At 50.0% G+C, this 8,038-nt stretch overlaps 1 pseudogene; it reads left to right on the top strand.

Annotated features, from left to right (window-relative positions):
* Positions 1–2,293: 2,293 nt before the first annotated feature.
* Positions 2,294–8,038, top strand: part of LOC123039102 (phosphoribosylformylglycinamidine cyclo-ligase, chloroplastic/mitochondrial-like) — a 62,743-nt pseudogene continuing 56,998 nt past the window's right edge.

Here is an 8,038-nt window from a genome sequence, read left to right as displayed (position 1 = left end):
AAACCGCCGGACCGAATTCTCTGATAGCCCCAACACTGAACTTGGCGGCGTATCAATTCAAAAAAGGAAAGAAGTTGACTTCCCTCATGCAAAACACCACAACCATCCAAAGGACTGGAATCAAACCTGGTTTTACTATCTGAACACTGCACCTGCTGATGAAAACCCTCTGTCGGGTTACCGTGCTCACCGGCTCAGCAACAGCCATCCTCTGCCCTCACGGCTCACAGCCAGAGAACGACAATATTACGCACCTCAACTTGCTAAGCTCCGGGCCCTTCTAGCCAATGGCTTAACCGGCATCGACCTTGTTCGATGCTGGGTTTCATGGAGTATCCTTCCCTTAAGCCGCCGCTCTGGTTTGATGTATGAGTATACCAGCAACATCAAAGACCCTCAACGGTCTCATGAGATATAAAAGACTGATGAGGAAGTTATTGAAGCCGTGAAGAAGATGTTGGATGAACCGATCGCTCAATGCAGCAAGACCGGATTGGCTCCTTTTTATGCCTCCAACAAATCGCCGGGAGTAAGAAATTTACCATTTTGTACTTTTATTGATTTGTCTCTGCTTTAACATTGTTCTGATAATCCCTTGTTTGATTTTACAGGCCAAGGATTCTTTCTAGAAGAGGAAAACTTCAGATAAACCGGTGAGGGCTCCTCGTCCAAAAAGCAAAGTCATAAAGAAAGCGGCCAAGAAGAAAACTGCCGAGTCTTCTGATCCGCCTGAAGATGTTGATGAGTCGGATCCAGAGGTAGAACTTGACTCCCTTGGTTCATTTTTCATACGCCTTATTGACAATGACTATTCATAGGATGATGCGGAGGCCAGCCGTGCGGACCATGTAGAGGTAATCTCTCTTTCCTCCGATTCTGACGTTGTACCGGTTCAAAGATTTCGCCGTGCCGTTCGGAAAGTAAAACACTCTCGCTCTCTTGCTCATTTGGATCCGCAATTTTCTTTGAAGACACAGCAAACTAAAGGTCGTCGCATAACCCGGCACAGTGGCCAGCAAGTCACTTCCTCCGGTTTACCGGATACACCAACCCGGAAGCGTCATCCAGAGGTTTCTTGTTCTCCCGAAAAAATTTATCCCTTGAAGGGTTGCTTCCGATACCCACTTAATCCGTCTGATCCGAATTACCAGGTGTCTTCGAATTCATCATCTGGCGGTTCATCAACCACTCAAATGCCTCCCCGCAAGACTGTCCCTTGGTAAGGATACTGTCCTTAACTTTGTCTTCTTGCACCGGTTTACCAACTGACCTCTTGTTCTAATATCACAGTGCCAAAGCTCGTCTGAGCAAGAAAGCAAAGACCACTGTCCCTACTGAAGAAGTTGAACCAGACAGAATTTCAGAAGGTGCTGACCAAGAAGCTAACATTGCCATTGATGATCATGTACCTCAAAGTCAGGATACATATGTTGAAGCGCCAGAAGTCAATCCGGCCAGTCCCCATGCTGATCCTCCAAGCCCAGCCAAGGGCGACGACGTGCCAAGCCCGGCCAGGGATACTGTCAATCCGCCAACCCCCTCAAAAGGTGGTGATGATGATGTTGTTATCACTAGTCATGGTTACACTGCCCCTGGCAACCTAGTTGCCTTGTCAAAGCATACTGCTAAGGAGGAATTTGATGCTATGGCCAAGGGAAAAGGGAAGGCCGATTTATCCAACTTTATTAACCTTAGCGCCGACGAGCTCCATTCCGGATTCTTAAACCGCCTCTATACAAGCCGGGATTATGAGGCCGGTTTAGTGAACTTAATGAACGAACATTATGAGGTAATCTTCAAAACACTTTAAATTTGCCTTGTTCTGTATAAAACCTCCATTGTAGCCCCCAAGGGCCGGTTTATCCCCTGAAGATAAACCGGGACTTTTTCAAGATCAAGAGTACTTCAACTGAGTAGCCACCAAGGGTCGGTTTGTCTCTTGAAGACAAACCGGGACTTTCTGTTAAGCATTTTATCCTTGTCAATTGCCTTCACCTTGAACTGATCAATTGTGCATTAGCCCCCAAGTGCCAAGCTTAATATTGTGTTTTGAGCCATGGGACTTGAAGATCTCTATGTTAAGAAGCAATCCGCATTAGCCCCCAAGTGCCAAGTGTATAACTTGTTATGTGCTTGGGACTTTGAGAGTAATTTTAATAGCTTCCTCTTCTGATTTTTGCAGACTGATATAAATAACAAAGAATCTCAAATCACCGATCTTCAAGAAAACATCAAGTCCTAGCAAGAAGATACCTCTAAAGCCAAAGAGGAGCTCAAGGGCGCTTTGACAACCATGGAACAATTGAAGGATGGCTTCAAAAATGAATGCACCAACTGGGAAACCGAAAGGGCTGCTTTGTTGAAGCGGGCTGAAGACGCCGAAGCAGCTCTTAAACTGGTGGAGGAAGAGATGGCTGGGCTAAAACATCAAGTGAATGCCATGATAGCTGCAGTTTTTGGTAAGTACTTTATAATATCCTGTTCTGAAGTATCTTCAACTCTGCCAGTTTAACATTTAAGTTTCAAAACCGTTTCAAGAAATCGCATTGCTAATCTAGGCGCAGATATGCGGATGAAGTTGAAGGCAGCATACACATTGATTGAGCAATTGTATACTGGTGCACAACGAGTCATTTCTGCAGCTTCGTACAACAAACCGGCACCCACCATGATCAAGGATACCTTGGCTAGGCTCTCAATGACTCCTGCTCGGATAGAGGAGTTGAAGCGATCGGCTGCCAGAGTGGGCGCTTTGCTAGCGCTGACTCGTGCCAAATCATGGATAGCTGACCTGGATCCAGTTGATATCGCCAAGGGCTATCCGGATGAACAAGAAAATGGATTAACATTCGATAATGAAGCCCTCAAGGCCCTGACCAAGGAGATGCGTCCGGTAGCAAGTCAGTTGGCTGAAGAGGTGAATTTGACTTCGCACCGGTCCTTCTATGATGCCAACAACCATCGAGTTGACACTGCTATGAAGGAAGTACAGAATCTTATTCCGCCAATTCGTAAGCACACTTATGCTCCTGACGTTGAACCGTCGAATCTTATAAGTGAAGAGGTTGTCTTTCAAGCTTTACCCCGGATTGACTAGACCACCGTTGACTTCCAGCCACTGGGTTGAGAGGAGGGGGTTGAACCGACGCCTGAAGATCCATCAACATCACGTCAACCCGATGATGAATCTTGATTCGGCAATCTGGTTATTGTCACAGACTTTGTTCTGTGTAAAAACAATCATTATTTTGGGCCTCAAAGCGCCTTGTAATAGGCTAGTTAAAATACTTTGATCTATGGTACTGATGCATGACTTTATTGATCCGCCAGGATATTTGCTGTGCTTAAATATACTTTGATAATTTCATGCATTCCGGATATCTGCATAAAAAGAATTGTCCGAGCGGTTTGCCGCCGGACGGGTCATAATGCCAAGACAAAGCCTGGTTTATTACTAAGGCTGAATAGAAATATGAAATAAATCATACCTGTGATATTAAATCACTTAGTTCGTTTACCAACTATGATTGGATGAAGGGTGAAAACCCAAATCTTGAGTATTGATAACTCCCACTGTCGGTGTCAAAACCGGTGGATCTCGGGTAGGGGGTCTCGAACTGTGCCTCTAGGCGGATGGTAACAGGAGACAAGGGACACGATGTTTTAACCCAGGTTCGGGCCCTCTTGATGGAGGTAAAACCCTACGTCCTGCTTGATTAATATTGATGATGTGTGTTACAAGAGTAGATCTACCACGAGATCAAGGAGGCTAAACCCTAGAAGCTAGCCTATGGTATGATTGTTGTTCATCCTACAAACTAAAGCCATCTGGTTTATATAGACACCGGAGAGGGCTAGGGTTACACAGAGTCGGTTACAATGGTAGGAGATCTACATATCCGTATCGCCAAGCTTGCCTTCCACGCCAAGGAAAGTCCCATCCGGACACGGGACGAAGTCTTCAATCTTGTATCTTCATAGTCTTGGAGTCTGGCCGATGATGATAGTTCGGCTATCCGGACACCCCCTAGTCCGGAACTCCCTCAGTAGGTAAAAAATAAAAGGTAAAAAGAAAAAAAAAGAACGACACACTTGAGAGCCCCTGGTGTGGTTGAGCCGCAGTCTGGGCTTATCGTGGTCGTGCCCCTCTCCCCATGCCCATGGTATCTTCAAAGCGTAATGGTGTACGCGAAGGACCTGTTTTGACGTTTTGCAGGGGCTGGGGTTGGGGCCGCACTGCTACGCGTGCTCGGAACGTGCCAGGTGGTCTTGTTGTAGGTTACTCCGGGCGCGCTTAGCTATGTCCGACCGCTTAACAGACGGACTCGAGAATTGCCTTAAGAGGCTGCATTGTACTTCTGCCGCGAGAGCCGCTGTATGTTCCTCCGTTCGGAGAGAACGTTCAGTGTTTCCGTTGACCATGATGACTCCTTGAGGGCCTGGCATCTTGAGCTTGAGGTATGCGTAGTGCGGCACCGCGTTGAACTTTGCAAACGCGGTACGTCCGAGCAAGGCATGATAGCCGCTGCGGAACGGGACTATGTCGAAGATTAACTCCTTGCTTCAGAAGTTATCCGGGGATCCGAAGACCACTTCCAGTGTAACTGAGCCTGTACAATTGGCTTCTACACCTGGTATGACGCCTTTAAAGGTCGTCTTGGTAGGTTTAATCCTTGAGGGGTCTATGCTCATTTTGCGCACTATAGCCTGATAGAGCAGGTTCAGGCTGCTGCCGCCGTCCATCAGGACTCTGGTGAGGTGAAATCCATCGAAGATTGGGTCTAAGACCAATGCGGCGAATCCGACGTGGCGGATGCTGGTGGGGTGGTCCCTTCGGTCAAAAGTGATCGGGCAGGAGGACCATGGATTGAACTTTGGGGCGACTGGCTCCATCGCGTATACATCCCTGAGTGCATGCTTCCGCTCCCTTTTGGGTATGTGTGTTGCGTATATCATGTTCACCGTCCGCACCTGTGGGGGGAAACCCTTCTGTCCTCTATTGTTCGGCGGTCGGGTCTCTTCCTCGTCATCGCTATGCAGCCCCTTGTCATTGTTTTCGGCAATTAACTTGCCTGCCTGCTTGAATACCCAACAGTCCCTGTTGGTGTGGTTGGCTGGTTTTTCGGGGGTGCCGTGTATCTGGCACGAGCGGTCGAGTATTTGGTCCAAATTGGACGGACCCGGAGTAGTTCTTTTGAATGGCTTTTTCCGCTGACCGGGTTTAGAGCCTTTGAATCCGGCATTGACTGTCGTATCCTCACTATTGTCGCCATTGATGCGGCGCTTGTTTTTGTTACGACGCGACCTGCCATTTCGGTCCTTGAAATCCGGACTGCCAAAATTTTTGCTGAGGTTGTTGCTGCGTGCTAGCCAGCTATCCTCACCCGTGCAGAAGCGGGTCATGAGTGATGTGAGGGCTGCCATGGATTTCGGCTTTTCCTATCCCAGGTGTCGGGCCAGCCACTCGTCGCGGATGTTATGCTTGAAGGCCGCGAGGGCCTCCGCATCCGGACAGTCGACGATTTGGTTTTTCTTGGTTAAGAACCGTGTCCAGAATTGTCTGGCCAATTCATCTGGCTGCTGAATTATGTGGCTTAGGTCATCAGCGTCTGGTGGTCGCACATACGTGCCTTGGAAGTTATCGAGGAATGCGGCTTCCAGGTCTTCCCAACTCCCAATTGACTCTGCTGGCAAGCTGTTAAGCCAATGCCGGGCTGGTTCTTTAAGCTTGAGGGGGAGATATTTGATGGCGTGAAGATCGTCACCGCGGGCCATGTGGATGTGAAGAAGATAGTGTTCGATCCAAACCGCGGGGTCTGTTGTGCCATCGTAAGATTCGATATTCACGGGTTTAAACCCTTCGGGGATTTGATGATCCATTACTTCATCTGTACTGGGCGATATCACGACGGAGCTCAAAAGAACTTTGTCTGTTTTGTTCGACCCGGCCGGACTTACTGTGTCCGGCGCGACGGCTGTTGTCACGTACCGTGGGGCGCCCACGCGATCCACAGATCGATCTTGATTGTCTTTCCTTATCCTCCAATATATCTCGCAAGTCCGGAGCGTTCCCCTGTGGCCTTGTGCTTTTCGAGCGATGCCGGGGTACGGGTCTAGTGAAGGGCCTAGAGGCCTCTCTGTCGCGACCACGGGGTGGTCGGTCAGCCGTATTGTCTTTTGGTGATGCGGGTTCATACGCTTCCTCCTCTAATCGGGGGAGCAGCTTGCGTTTAGGGTAGCTTTTGGAGGGGCATTCGAGCTCATGCTCTTCGGCCGCGAGGACTTCAGTCCATCTGTCGGCTAGCAGATCTTGATCAGCTCTAAGTTGTTGCTGCATTTTCTTGAGGCTGTTCGTCGTGGCCATAAGCCTGCGTTTAAAACGCTCTTGTTCGGCGGGATCCTCAGGCACGACGAATTCATCGTCGTCGAGGCTTGCCTCGTCTCCGGAGGGAGGCATATAATCCTCTACCTCTTCTTCTGCCGCTCTCTCATGAGGGCTGGCGTCTCCGTCCTCCTGCGCTGCATCTTGCTGGAGTGGGTTGTCTTCGGCACTGTCCGGTGTATTATTATCTCTGGTGCCGGAGTCTTCATTCTTGCTGTGGCGGGATTTAGAGCGGCACCGCTGACGCCGGCGCTTGGGCTGCTTCTTGGAGGGGTCATCCTCCGCTGTTTCTTCGCCATTCCCATCCTTTGGGATATCCACCATGTATATGTCATATGATGAGGTGGCTTTCCAGTGCCCAGTAGGCGCTGGTTCTTGGTCATCTCCGGCATCTTCGTCCATACCGTCGATGTCTTCGGAGTCGTAGTCTAGCATGTCGGTTAGATCATCGACAGCGGCTACCAAGTGGGTGGGTGGGTGGGCTTTGAATTTCTTCGTCGTCCGCATCCCAACCGTCCTCACCGCAGTCCGGCCAGGGCTCTCCTGATAACGAGAGATACTTTAGCGAACTCAAGATTTCGCCAAAAGGTGAGAGTTGAAAGATGTCCGCTGCGGTGAACTCCATGATCGGCGCCCAATCGGATTCGACTGGAGGGGGCGTGGGAGGTTCGGAGTCCGGCAAGGAGTCCGGCGCCTCGGAGTCACGGGCTTCATGAGGGACAAGGTCATTGTTCGGCTCTATCGCCGTAGAGGTTGCAGCTCCCGAGGCGGTGTCTAGCCATCCGTCCTCGACCTGCGCCGCCGGCTCCGAATTGATGATCGGAGCGGGCTCGAGTGCGGCCTCCAGGGTACTGTCCGGCTGCAGAGCTAAATCATGCTCGCCGTGACAGTGCGGCACGCTCGGCTGTGGCTCGAATCCATCGAGGATCAAGTCCCTGTGGATGTCAGCCGTGAAGTTCAAACTTCCAAATCTGACCTGACGGCCAGGGGCGTAGCTTTCGATCTGCTCCAGACGGCCAAGCAAATTGGCCTGCAGTGCGAAGCCGCCGAATACGAAGATCTGTCCGGGGAAAAAGGTCTCACCCCGGACTGCGTCGTTGATGATGGTCGAAGAAGCCATCGAGCCTATCGGTGACGACACAGAGGAACTCTCAATGAAAGCACCATTGTCGGTGTCAAAACCGGCGGATCTCGGGTAGGGGGTCCCGAACTGTGCGTCTAGGCGGATGGTAACAGGAGACAAGGGACACGATGTTTTTACCCAGGTTCGGGCCCTCGTGATGGAGGTAAAACCCTACGTCCTGCTTGATTAATATAGATGATGTGTGTTACAAGAGTAGATCTACCACGAGATCAAGGAGGCTAAACCCTAGAAGCTAGCCTATGGTATGATTGTTGTTCGTCCTACGGACTAAAGCCATCCGGTTTATATAGACACCGGAGAGGGCTAGGGTTACACAGAGTCGGTTACAATGGTAGGAGATCTACATATCCGTATCACCAAGCTTGCCTTCCACGCCAAGGAAAGTCCCATCCGGACACGGGATGAAGTCTTCAATCTTGTATCTTCATAGTCTTGGAGTCCGGCCGATGATGATAGTTCGGCTATCCGGACACCCCCTAGTCCGGAACTCCCTCACCCACCATGCAGTGCTG

Source organism: Triticum aestivum, chromosome 2B, assembly GCF_018294505.1.
Source record: "Triticum aestivum cultivar Chinese Spring chromosome 2B, IWGSC CS RefSeq v2.1, whole genome shotgun sequence".
NCBI classification, from domain to species: domain Eukaryota; kingdom Viridiplantae; phylum Streptophyta; class Magnoliopsida; order Poales; family Poaceae; genus Triticum; species Triticum aestivum.
This window is presented reverse-complemented; position numbering and strand designations above follow the sequence as displayed.